The sequence below is a fragment of the Schistocerca nitens genome, chromosome 10 (assembly GCF_023898315.1).
Source record: "Schistocerca nitens isolate TAMUIC-IGC-003100 chromosome 10, iqSchNite1.1, whole genome shotgun sequence".
Taxonomy (NCBI): domain Eukaryota; kingdom Metazoa; phylum Arthropoda; class Insecta; order Orthoptera; family Acrididae; genus Schistocerca; species Schistocerca nitens.
Genome location: NC_064623.1, coordinates 69,848,865 through 69,862,970, shown reverse-complemented (window position 1 = coordinate 69,862,970; position 14,106 = coordinate 69,848,865).

Below are 14,106 nucleotides of genomic sequence, written 5' to 3'. Positions count from 1 at the left end.
ATTTACAATTTCATGTTATCTCCTTCAATGTACTCTCCTCCTCGGTCTCTACACCGCTCCATACGAATTTTCCACTGTTCATAGCAATGCTGCAGATCATTTTCGGTAAGTCCATACATTACTTCCGTCGCTTTTTCTTTTACTGCTTCAACAGTCTCAAATCTAGTTCCTTTCAAAGCTGACTTGACTTTAGGGAAAAGAAAAAAGTCACAGGGGGCCAAATCAGGTGAGTAGGGTGGATGATCTAAGATGGGAATGTTGTGTTTTGCCAAAAACGACTTCACTGACAACGCACTGTGAGCTGGGGCATTGTCTTGGTGAAGGATCCATGACTTTTTTCTCCACAAATCGTTCCGTTTTCTCCGTACTCGCTCACGTAACGTAGCCAGGACGCTAATGTAGTAATGCTGATTCACTGTTTGTCCCTCTGGTACCCAATCAATGTGCACAATCCCTTTGATGTCAAAAAAAACAATCATCATTGCCTTGAATTTCGATTTTGACATTCGTGCTTTTTTTTTGTCGTGGAGAACCAGGAGTTTTCCAATGCATCGATTGGCGTTTAGTTTCGGGATCGTAAGTAAAAAACCACGATTCATTGCAAGTAATAACATTTTGTAAGAAATGGGATCACTTTCAATGTTTTCCAGGATGTCAGAACAAATCATTCTTCGGCGTTCCTTCTGTTCAATTGTGAGACACTTTGGAACCATTTTTGAACACACTTTGTTCATGTTGAAACTTTCATCAAGAATCTGCCTAACACTTTGCTTGTCAACTCCTGTTAACTCAGACACTGCTCTGATTGTTAAACGGCGATCTTGTCGAACAAGTTTACCGATTTTTTCAATGTTTGCATCAGTTTTTGCTGATAATGGTCTGCTAGTGCGAGTGTCATCACTGGTGTCTTCGCGGCCATCTTTAAATCGTTTAAACCACTCAAACACTTGTGTTCGCGATAAACAATCATCGCCGTACACTTGTTGTAACATTACAAACGTTTCACTTGCAGATTTTCCTAGTTTGAAACAAAATTTGATGTTAACACGCTGTTCTTTCTGTACACTCAACATTTTCCGACGCACAGACAATACGTCACCTACTTAAAACAGACGCCACGGGCAGACTGAGTGCAGGAGGCAGATGAAACTCGAGCAGTAGGCGGAGCGAGAGTCACGTGACAGGCCACACGACTTTCAGCCTTATTGCATTCGTTTTATTGTTTCACCAGTACTAGTCCGGTTTTTTTCTAGCCACACCTCGTATGTCTCGAAATGGTTATCTATTGTTCCGAGTGACTTTTTTCACAATAACATTGATAAGTTAGGATGTTTGTGATCAAGTGAATTCTCATCATGAAAAACAACAATAGAAATATTTTGCCAGTCTGCAATACCATTAGTAGCAATCGCGGCATTACCTCCTAACAATTTACATGGAGCACAAAAAACAGCACCGGTGCTACAGGAGTATATTAGAAAATCACGCAAAGTTGGTTCACCATTTAAAAGTTTACGGTAAAATACATTTTTGTTCAAACATCTGAGTCTTGAATTAGAAAAATCACTGTTACTATTTTGATTAATGCCACTGTGTAAAACAACGTCGATTGTTGATTCATTTACACACCATTCTACAGCATCATCACTAACGAGGTTACTTCTATTTGTAATGTCTGACTCGACACTTAGTTTTTCGTGAAATTCAAAATCAGGAATAATTTGCTTTTCTTCATTTTTAACTTTTGTTTCGTCTGTATTTACTTCTTTTTCAACAGCTGTGGCGCCAGAAGTATCATCGGTACTACTTGAACTCGAACGAGCAACATTTTTTGCGAAAAATTTATTTACTCTGCCAATCGTTTTTGGAACACTGGCTTCTCGTTCTCGCCTTTCCTTCGATAATTTCCGAAATGCCACCCCACTTAAATTTGGACGTTTGCTTTTTTCACTGTTATTCATGTTAAGGCACTTACAAAATTGTCAACCAACAGTCGAAACAAAAGGAAAAAAATTGTAAAAGTAAAGAGAGAAAGACTGTATCCAGTTCCAGTCGAACTACACAGCACATGAGCACAACGCTTTTTACTTTAATCACGGCACACGAGCGCAAAGATTTTTCCTTTAAACATGGAGCGATGAACTGACCAACTCGGATTACTCGACGTAACTGTGCTTTGAAAGAACGACAATGCAGAATAATTTAAATTCATTGTCGCCTCTTTCTCTGTTGTCAGTAAACAGTAGAAGCACACCTACCGGCTGGGATTCGTCTCGTCAAGAAAACGGGACAGTCCCTTTTTTAGCCTCCGTTCCCCGCGTCGGCGGGATTTTAGCTGGGATGCAAATACGTTCTGAATATTCTTGACACTTCCTGGCAGATTGAAACTGTGTGCCGGACCGAAACTCGAACTCGGGACCTTTGCCTTTTGCGGGCAAGTGCTCTACCAACTGTGGTACCCAAGCACGACTCACGACCCGTCATCACAACTTCAGTTCTGCCAGTACCTCGTATCCTACCTTCCAAACTTTACAGAAGTTCTTCTGCAAACCTGGCCCTCATACACGGCACACATGTTTCTGGCTGCGTCCGCTGCTGTAACCCCTCTACTGAACTCAAACAGAAGAATATGTCCGAAATATTCCGATTTCTCTACTTGGCACTCCATTCTCTAGCGTCCACAACTGTACTCGCTATCTGCAAAGAGCAAAATCACAATATACGAGGGCTATTCCGAAAGTAAGGTCCGATCGGTCACGAAATGGAAACGACTATGAAAATCCGATAAAGCTTTGCACAGATGTGTTGGGTAGTGTCTCTAGTATAACCCCAGTTAGCATCACGTCGCTCTTCTCATGTCTGAGCTCGCAGTGAGTGCGTAAAGATGTCTAGAAAATAGTGTCTGCCGCCAAGTACGGGGGCCTGGTGAGAAATTTCCCCTGAAGCTATGCAGCTAACATTACATAACTGTCGTGCTGTTTCGTCTTCAAGACAATTCTCAGCCGCATTCTGCAGGGGCAATGAAGATGCTCCTGCATCGTTTTCAAATGGAAATGTGAGATTACCCACAATACAGCCCGTAATTGTCTCCCTCTGAGTTTCAGCTCAGGTCACATGAACCGCTGGTTATGAAGACAACATTTCGGCACAAGACAACGAGCCGTAGGCCAGCGTAGAGAATTGGCGGAGAGCACTGGCGGCTGCCTTCTATAGCGAGGGTATGGGAAAGTTGGTACAACGCTACGATACACGTCTAAGTCGGGTCGGCGACTATGGAGATAAGTAGCTGCAAGGTGTATCTAACTGTTGCAAATAAAACATCTTTGATTTTTACCGTGGTTTCCATTTCGCGACCTATCGGACCTTACTTTCGGAATAGCCCTCGTATAAAGCCCAACAGCAACAATGAACTACCTGTAAAAATGTCTATCGATAAATAAATCATTGTAATGATTTACGTCGATGATGTTAACATTGGTTCCTTATTTATATAAATTATGTGCCAACTAGTATTACAAGTAATTGTAAGATATTTCTGTTTGCTGATGACACTAGCTTGGTAGTAAAGGATGTAGTGTGCAGCATTAGCTCTGTTTCAAATAGTGCAGTTCATGTCATAAGCTCATGGCTTGTAGAAAATAAACTGACGCTAAATCACAGTAAGACACAGTTTTTATAGTTTCTAACACACAATTCAACAAAACCCGCCGTTTTAATTTCGCAGATTGGGCATATGATTACTGAAACTGAACAGTTCGAATTCCTAGGTGTTCAGACAGATAGTAAACTGTCGTGGAGGACCCACGTTCACCATCTTCTTCAAAGACTTAATGCTGCTATTTTTACTATTCGAACGGTGTCTGAAGTAAGTGATCGTTCGACACGAAAATCAGTCTACTGTGCTTATTTTCATTTGCTTATGTCACAATATGTGCGTTAGAGAGAGGAACAGAGAGAGAACTTGAAGGCAATGACCTCTCTAAAACAAAATCAAAATATTAAAATCTTAGCCTCAAGGCTAGAATACATACAGCAAAACAACATGGATCTTATCAATGATACAAACCATAGGGCTATAACGTCACATCACTGAAAATTACTAATAAGTCCATAAGCTTGCAACGCCAAGTAAAAACACAACGACATTCAGTGACGTTACAGATTACATCAACACTGTTATCACATGACGTCACCTGATGACGTCACCAATAAGACACTTCAGCACCCTTACACATAACGTCATCTGATGTCACCGATAAGACATGTCAGGACCCTTATCACATGACGTCATCTGATGACGTCACCGATAAGACACTTCAGCACTCTTATCAATAACGTCATCATATGACGTCGTTCTGACACCTCTGATAAGAGCTCGAGGACCCCCGGCCGTGGCTGTGCTTGAACATATACACGATGTCTACACCATACTATATTTTGGCGTGACTCTTCCCATTCTAAAACGATATTTTTGGCTCAGAAACGGCAGTTCGGACGATAGTTGGCGTAAGTTCGCGAACGTCTTGTCGACCCCTGTCCACTAGTCTGGGTATTCTGACATTGACCTCTCAATACATATATTCTTTATTGTCGTTTCTTGTTAACAATATCAGCTCATTCCTAAGAATTAGCAGCTTTCACTCAGTTAATACTAGTCAGAAATCCAATATGCGTCTGGATCGGACTTCCGTAACTCATGTGCAGAAAAGTGTGCAGTATACTGCTGCATCCGTTTTCAATAAGCTACCACAAGAATTCAAAAATCTTATCAGTAATCCACGGGCTTAGAAATCTAAACTGGAGAGTTTCATCATTGGTTTTTTTGGAAATTTGTGATAACTGCTGAGATCATCAGTCCCTAATCTTACGCACTATTTAACCTGACTTAAACAAACTTACGCTAGGGACAACACACACACCCATGCCCGAGGGAGAACTCCAACCTCCAACGGGGGAAGCCGCGCGGACCGTGACAAGACGCCCCAGACCGCGCGGCTATCCCGTACGGCTCCTCATTGGTCACACCTTTTATTCTATCGAGGAGTTCCTAGAAAAATTAAGATGATTCCTATGTTATGTTGTTGATTGCATTTACTTAAACTTGACTTTTTTGGGTTCATAAACATTTTATTTTATCTGTTATTTTTTTGTGTCGTAATTTCATGTACTGACACGTTCCATGACAGTGGAGATTTGCTCCTCAGTTTCGTCCTACGGAACTAGACGTGTAAATAAAAAATAAAATAATTGATAACACGTCATGTCATGTGCATCATTTCACGCCGCACAGAGCTTCACATCGTCTGACATTATCGTATATCTGTAGTGAAGGTTTTTAAAGTGTGAAGCAAAATCTTTTGCAGTACCACTTGACCATGGCCCAAAGAACCAAACCGCAATACTGAAATAAATAATTTCTTCAGTCGACGGCGAATATGACATCCTTTAAAAAATTAAGCGTGACTCTGAACTCCGGCCGTGAAAAGTTAATCAGTCATAGTTTGAAACTTGTATATATCGACACTTGTTTGATTATTATTTTCCACATTTCCGAATAAAGACTGATTGTTGATATACAGGTGTTTGGTGGAAGGTTGACAGCAGAAGCCGAGACCGGAGTGCAGTAGGGTCCGTTCTGCAGAGCCTACGCAGTCAGAGTCAGAATGCACTGACCGCTGTTGCCGACTTTTACGCCAACGGCGCGAAACAGCTCACGCGGCCTACTGTCCCGCGCATTCAATCGGAAACGTTTATCGGCAGAGGCGGATTAATTTCCTACATTACTATACACGTAAAATCAGTCCAAGCAAGCGTGCGCTTTGGCCCACGAGACCGGGGTACAGCTTCACAATTGGAAAGTCAATAATCAAAATCCCTCTAACCGTCTAACGACTTCACGGAAACTGCGTATAGACAGTCATAAAGACCCATTACTACATGATTACACGACTGCTGAACAGTCACTGGAAGCAGTTATACTTCCATAAAATATCCAGCAGAAACCGTTTTTTGAGTCATAAGTCTTCTGATTGGTTTGATGCGCCCAGCCAACAATTTCTCTCCTGTGCCAACCTTTTCATCTCAGAGTAGCACTTGCAACCTACGTCCTCAATTATTTGCTGGATGTATTCCAGTATCTATCTTACTGTCTAGTTTCTACCCTCTACAGCTCCCTGTAGTATTGTTTATTTATTTCTCAAGTAAAGGCCTGCTGCCTTTTATTATATAGCAGGTCGTATATTGTATAATTTTACATGTTATACCATACAAATACAGTTTTACTACTAGTCCATTTTTTTGTTGAAAATTTTACAAAAGGATATATATATATATATATATATATATATATATATATATATATATATATATATATATCTGTGTGTGTGTGTGTGTGTGTGTGTGTGTGTGTGTGTGTGTATATATACAATTTTGTTTAAACTTGTAGCTAACTTAGATAATGCTAATAAATAAGACACATAATATGTTTTGTATGTATTTTAAATTAAAATTAAAATTGCATTTAGTGGAAGAAACAAGAGATGTCAATTTCACTTAGATGTGATGTAACTTCTTCTCTTCATACCTTCTGCGTGTATCGTTACATCTGTTACATATGTTATCTTGACAGTAATAATACTTAATTTATTGTATTGATTACTTAGTGTATAATGCATTTCCGAACCTAAGGTAACACTGGAGATTGGGAGTTGATTTAAAACGTCATAGTCAGCTGCATCAGGCGCGAGGGCTCGGCAAAACTTCGAGCCAGCCACACCTGATGCAGAGAAACAAGAAAAAATGTCACATTTTCAGATAGTGTTACTTACTATGAAATGGTATAACAAACAGTATCTCCCTGCAGTATCATAGAAGTTATTTCCTGATGTCTTAAGATGTCGTTCCATCCTGTCCCCTCTTCTTATCAGTACTTTTCATTTATTCCTTTCCTCGCTGATGCTGCAAAGAACCTCTTCATCCCTTACCATATCAGTCCACCTAATTTTCAACTTTCTTCTGTAGTACCACATCTAAAATGCTTCGAGTCACTTTTCCCAAGTCCATGTTTCATTACCGTACAAAGCTGTACTCCAAACTTACATTCTCAGACATTTCTCCCTCAAATGAAGACCCATATTCCATGCTAGTACACCGCTGTTGGCCATAAATGTCCTTTTTGTCATACTAGTCCGGTTTTAATGTCCGCCTTGCTAGGTGCGTCATTTGTTGCATAGGCAACAGAATTCCTTAGCAATGTCATGAGCAAGGCTCGTAATTGATATCCTTTCACCTTGAATTTTAATCCCACTCTTGAACCTTTCATTTCCGTCATTGTTTCTTCGGTGTATAGATTGAACAGTAGGGGCCCGAGACTATGTGTTACATCCTTTTTAGTCCGAACACTTCGTTCTTGGCTATTCACTCTTATTTTTCCCTCTTGGCTCTTGGACATATTGTACATTACTCGCCTTTTCTTATACTTCACGCCTATTCTTCTCGGAATTTCTACCATGTTGCACCATTCGACACTGGTGTGTTTCCGGGATCTCCTGCAACGCCGCCAACCCGCAACGCAGCAGTGCTATGCGGGTCATCGCTGCAGCTCCGCAGGCGCACCGGCCGAAGTCAGCCCAACTTTGCCTGGTCGGAGTATAATCTCACGCAGCGATTTAGTTGTGTTGTTTTCCAAGAACTTTAAGCTATCAAAGAAGTCATCATTTTCATACAGGGCTCTTCTTACTTGTTTTGAACTGCTAACGGATCGCAGAAATTATATTCGTGAACGTAAACTAATTGTGACAATAAACTGATTTCTGAGCGTAATCAACTGACTTACTGTGAAAGATCCCCAAGCCGAGACACTTCAGACATTGTCGAACGCTTTCTCCAGATAGACAAATCCTATGAACGTTTCTTGATTTTCCCTTAGTCTTGCTTTAATTAGCAACCCCAACGTCAGAATTGCCTCTCTGGTGCCATTACCTTTCCTGAAGTCAAATTTATCGTCATCTAACTTCAATTTTCTCTTCCATTCTTCTATATATTATCCTTGTCAGCAATTTGGATTCGGGAGTTGTTAATTGTGCGATAATTCTCATACTTCTCGGTTCTTGAAATTTTCGCATTTGTGTGGATGATTCCTTTTAAAAAAAAATGGTGCCAGGTTTGGCCAGGCTCATGCTATCGACAAACCGACGTCAATAATCGTTTTGTCGCCAGCACCCAATGATTTTAGAAGTTATGATGGAATGTTACCTATCCTTTCTGTCTTATTCGATCTTAAGTCTTCCAAAGATTTTTTTAAAATTCTGATTCTAATAATGGAATCCTTATCTCTTCTAGCTCGACTACAGTTTGCCGTATGCGTACGGAGCGATTTAAAAATAGGACGACCACATAAAAATAGTCGCGGCTAGGGCAGATATTAGACAGAAATTCATTGGAAGAATACATCGGAAATACATTCCATCAACAAAGGAAGTAGCTTACAACACACACTCTGTCCAATACTTGAATATTGCTCGACGGTCTGCGATCCGTACCAGATAGAATTGATAGTGGACACAGAAGCAGCGTTTTTCGTCACAGATTCGTCTGATAAGTACGAAATCGTGAGCAAGAACCTCAGCCAACTCCGGTGGTTCACGTTGCAAGAGAGGCATTCTACATGATGGTAGAGTCTACTGTTAAACGTTCTGACAGACGTCGTTCCCAGACGGCTCAACCAATATATCGCTTCCTGCTACGCACATGTCGCGGGAAGATCATCGACATAAAACTGGATAGATTCGAGCCCACCAGAGGCTCACCAGAAATCTTTCTTCCGCCGAACCATCCGCGACTGTAACAGAAAAACGAGGACTTGCCGAATGTAGATAGATGCAGAAAAGGTTACGGGATCCGACCACTAGACTAGAATATGCTCACCGCAAACCCTTCCACACATCACCTCCAACTGCCCACTACCACCTCTCGCGAATTATCTCTTCCCTCCTCGCTGCTGGGTTCCTACTGCTGTCGCCGCATCCCGCACCCCTGTCGTCAAATGCCTCGATCTCGCCATTTCTCCTCCATTTCTCGTCCCTCCATCTCTTCTGGGGTACCACTTAGCCACATTTTCCCTGGTCTTCCTCTTGTTATCCTTCCAGGGGGTTGCCATGAAATTACTCTCTTGGGCCATCTGTTGTTGTTGTTGTGGTCTTCAGTCCTGAGACTGGTTTGCTGCAGCTCTCCATGCTACTCTATCCTGTGCAAGCTTCTTCATCTCCCAGTACCTACTGCAACCTACATCCTTCTGAATCTGCTTACTGTATTCATCTCTTGGTCTCCCTCTACGATTTTTACCCTCCACGCTGCCCTCCAATGCTAAATTTGTGATCCCTTGATGCCTCAAAACATGTCCTACCAACCGATCCCTTCTTCTAGTCAAGTTGTGCCACAGACTTCTCTTCTCCCCAATCCTATTCAATACCTCCTCATTAGTTACGTGATCTACCCACCTTATCTTCAGCATTCTTCTGTAGCACCACATTTCGAAAGCTTCTATTCTCTTCTTGTCCAAACTGGTTATCGTCCATGTTTCACTTACATACATGGCTACACTCCATACAAATACATTCAGAAACGACTTCCTGACACTTAAATCTATACTAGATGTTAACAAATTTCTCTTCTTCAGAAACGATTTCCTTGCCATTGCCAGCCTACATTTTATATCCTCTCTACTTCGACCATCATCAGTTATTTTAATCCCTAAATAGCAAAACTCCTTTACTACTTTAAGTGTCTCATTTCCTAATCTAACCCCTCAGCATCACCCGATTTAATTTGACTACATTCCATTATCCTTGTTTTGCTTTTGTTGATGTTCAACTTATTTCCTCCTTCCAACACACTGTCCATTCCGTTCAACTGCTCTTCCAAGTCCTTTGCTGTCTCTGACAGAATTACAATGTCATCGGCGAACCTCAAAGTTTTTACTTCTTCTCCATGAATTTTAATACCTACTCCGAATTTTTCTTTTGTTTCCTTTACTGCTTGCTCAATATACAGATTGAATAACATCGGGGAGAGGCTACAACCCTGTCTCACTCCTTTCCCAACCACTGCTTCCCTTTCATGCCCCTCGACTCTTATAACTGCCATCTGGTTTCTGTACAAATTGTAAATAGCCTTTCGCTCCTTGTATTTTACCCCTGCCACCTTCAGAATTTGAAAGAGGGTATTCCAGTTAACGTTAGATTGAATAACATCGCGGAGAGGCTACAACCCTGTCTCACTCCTTTCCCAACCACTGCTTCCCTTTCATGCCCCTCGACTCTTATAACTGCCATCTGGTTTCTGTACAAATTGTAAATAGCCTTTCGCTCCTTGTATTTTACCCCTGCCACCTTCAGAATTTGAAAGAGGGTATTCCAGTTAACGTTAGATTGAATAACATCGGGGAGAGGCTACAACCCTGTCTCACTCCTTTCCCAACCACTGCTTCCCTTTCATGCCCCTCGACTCTTATAACTGCCATCTGGTTTCTGTACAAATTGTAAATAGCCTTTCGCTCCTTGTATTTTACCCCTGCCACCTTCAGAATTTGAAAGAGGGTATTCCAGTTAACGTTGTCAAAAGCTTTCTCTAAGTCTACAAATGCTAGAAACGTAGGTTTGCCTTTTCTTAATCTTTCTTCTAAGATAAGTCGTAAGGTTAGTATTGCCTCACGTGTTCCAACATTTCTACGGAATCCAAACTGATCTTCCCCGAGGTCCGCTTCTACCAGTTTTTCCATTCGTCTGTAAAGAATTCGTGTTAGTATTTTGCAGCTGTGACTTATTAAACTGATAGTTCGGTAATTTTCACATCTGTCAACACCTGCTTTCTTTGGTATTGGAATTATTATATTCTTCTTGAAGTCTGTGGGTATTTCGCCTGTCTCATACATCTTGCTCACCAGATGGTAGAGTTTTGTCAGGACTGGCTCTCCCAAGGCCATCAGTAGTTCTAATGGAATGTTGTCTACTCCCGGGGCCTTGTTTCGACTCAGGTCTTTCAGTGCTCTGTCAAACTCTTCACGCAGTATCTTATCTCCCATTTCATCTTCATCTACATCCTCTTCCATTTCCATAATATTGTCCTCAAGTACATCGCCCTTGTATAAACCCTCTATATATTCCTTCCACCTTTCTCCCTTCCCTTCTTTGCTTAGAACTGGGTTGTCATCTGAGCTCTTGATATTCATACAAGTGGTTCTCTTCTCTCCAAAGGTCTCTTTAATTTTCCTGTAGGCAGTATCTATCTTACCCCTAGTGAGACAAACCTCTACATCCTTACATTTGTCCTCTAGCCATCCCTGCTTAGCCATTTTGCACTTCCTGTCGATCTCATTTTTGAGACGTTTGTATTCCTTTTTGCCTGCTTCATTTACTGAATTTTTATATTTTCTTCTTTCATCAATTAAATTCAATATTTCTTCTGCTACCCAAGGATTTCTATTAGCCCTCGTCTTTTTACCTACTTGATCCTCTGCTGCCTTCACTACTTCATCCCTCAGAGCTACCCATTCTTCTTCTACTGTATTTCTTTCCCCCATTCCTGTAAATTGTTCCCTTATGCTCTCCCTAAAACTCCCTACAACCTCCGGTTCTTTCAGTTTATCCAGGTCCCATCTCCTTAAATTCCCACCTTTTTGCAGTTTCTTCAGTTTCAATTTGCAGTTCATAACCAATAGATTGTGGTCAGAATCCACATCTGCCCCTGGAAATGTCTTACAATTTAAAACCTGGTTCCTAAATCTCTGTCTTACCATTATATAATCTATCTGATACCTTTTAGTATCTCCAGGATTCTTCCAGGTATACAACCTTCGTTTATGATTCTTGAACCAAGTGTTAGCTATGATTAAGTTATGCTCTGTGCAAAATTCTACAAGGCGGCTTCCTCATTCATTTCTTCCCCCCAATCCATATTCACCTACTATGTTACCTTCTCTCCCTTTTCCTACTGACGAATTCCAGTCACCCATGACTATTAAATTTTCGTCTCCCTTCACTACCTGAATAAATTCTTTTATCTCGTCATACATTCCATCAATTTCTTCATCATCTGCAGAGCCAGTTGGCATATAGACTTGTACTACTGTAGTAGGTGTGCGCTTTGTGTCTATCTTGGCCACAATAATGCGTTCACTATGCTGTTTGTAGTAGCTAACCCGCACTCCTATTTTTTTATTCATTATTAAACCTACTCCTGCATTACCCCTATTTGATTTTGTATTTATAACCCTGTAATCACCTGACCAAAAGTCCTGTTCCTCCTGCCACCGAACTTCACTAATTCCCACTATATCTAACTTTAACCTATCCATTTCCCTTTTTAAACTTTCTAACCTACCTGCCCGATTAAGGGATCTGATGTTGTGTCGGCAGACTTGCCAACACTACGTACACTAATTGAAAGAGGCGGCCAAGATGCACGCGCTAACTCACGAAGGATAGAGTGAGGTCTGAAACAGGAGACTTAATGAATGCTATAAAGAAAAGTACGTAGCTCCTTTGGTACTTATCTTTTAATCCATCCTTTGTATACATCGTTCTTGATGAGACATTTGGAGATTGTGGCGATACAAGTGCGACTCTTTAGTTACAAGCTATCTAAGGCTAATGGCGCCTTGTTAGGTCGTAGACTTGAACTTAGCTGAAGGCTATTCTGTCTCTCGGCAAATGAGAGCAAAGGCTTCGTCCGTATAGTCGCTAGCAACGTCGTCGTACAACTGGGGCGAGTTCTCGTACGTCTCTCGAGACCTGCCGTGTGGTGGCGCTCGGTCTGCGATCACACAGTGGCGACACGCGGGTCCGACATGTACTAATGGACCGCGGCCGATTTAAGCTACCACCTAGCAAGTGTTGTGTCTGGCAGTGACACCACATTCCTCCCCCGCAAATCGGCGAACGGTCGTGTTATAAGGCTTCCGCCCGCCGTCGGGAGGACCCCATGTTGACGTATGCGATGAGGTGGGGAGCCTAACAACAGGCGAGGCCGTGCCACCCGCACCCGGCCATTCGGTCCGAGGGGAGCTAGGAAACGCCTGAAAACCTAGTCCAGGGTGCACCTCAACATGCGGTGTATGCGCCCGTAGAGAGACAGGAGGGGCCGAAGGGTCGACCTCCATGTGGTCGGGGCACCCGACGGGCGAAGACGACATCTGGTCCGGAGCGGGCAAGAGTTCCACGGCGGAGGACAGCTGGTCACGGGAAGCGAGCGGCGGCGCGTGACCCAGGGAGGCGCCAGGCGGTTGCAGCGACGCGTCCACTGCGGGCGGCGCCGGCGGGAGAACAGGCGGCGGCGGCGGCGGCGCGTCGCCATGAGGCAAAATGGAAGGCAGCGTCGGTAACACCTGGGGATGAGGCGAGCCAGAAGATGGGTCCCCAGGGCGCTGACCGGACGGCACCGTCGCTGAAAGCAGACGGGGAGCGGCAGAACCCAGGCGACGACAGAGGCGCAGCTGATTGAGATGCCGACGCACCTCACCAGAGGCCCCCAAAACCAAATACATCGCGCGGCCGAGGCAGCGAAGAATGCGCCCTGCGAGCCAACGCCGTGAACCGCGATAGTTGCGATAGAAAACAACGTTGCCAGGAGCAAAAGCAGTAGTCTGCCGCTGCACTGGAACCTGATGCGGCGGATGCAGCAAAGACATCAAGGTTCGATGAGGACGACCATGGAGCAACTCAGCCGGCGAGCGACCATCGCGGGGCTGAGAGTGATACGAAGACAAAAAGAGCAACACTGCGTCCTCCCGAGAATGCGACTCTTTCAACTTCAACATCTGTGACTTGAAAGTCCAGACCAACCATTCAGCGGCACCGTTTGACTGAGGCGAAAACGGCGCGGATGTCAGACGTTGAATACCATTGGCCTTGCAGAATGACTGAAGTTCAGCGGACATGAATTGTGGGCCATTGTCGGAAACAATAGTCTGGGGAAGACCTTCAATGCAAAAAATAGCGGACAACGCTTGGATGGTGGCAGATGACGTCGTGGAAGACATCCGGACAACAAAAGGAAAATTACTGAAGGAATCCACCACAACCAACCATCGAGCATTCCAGAATGGACCAG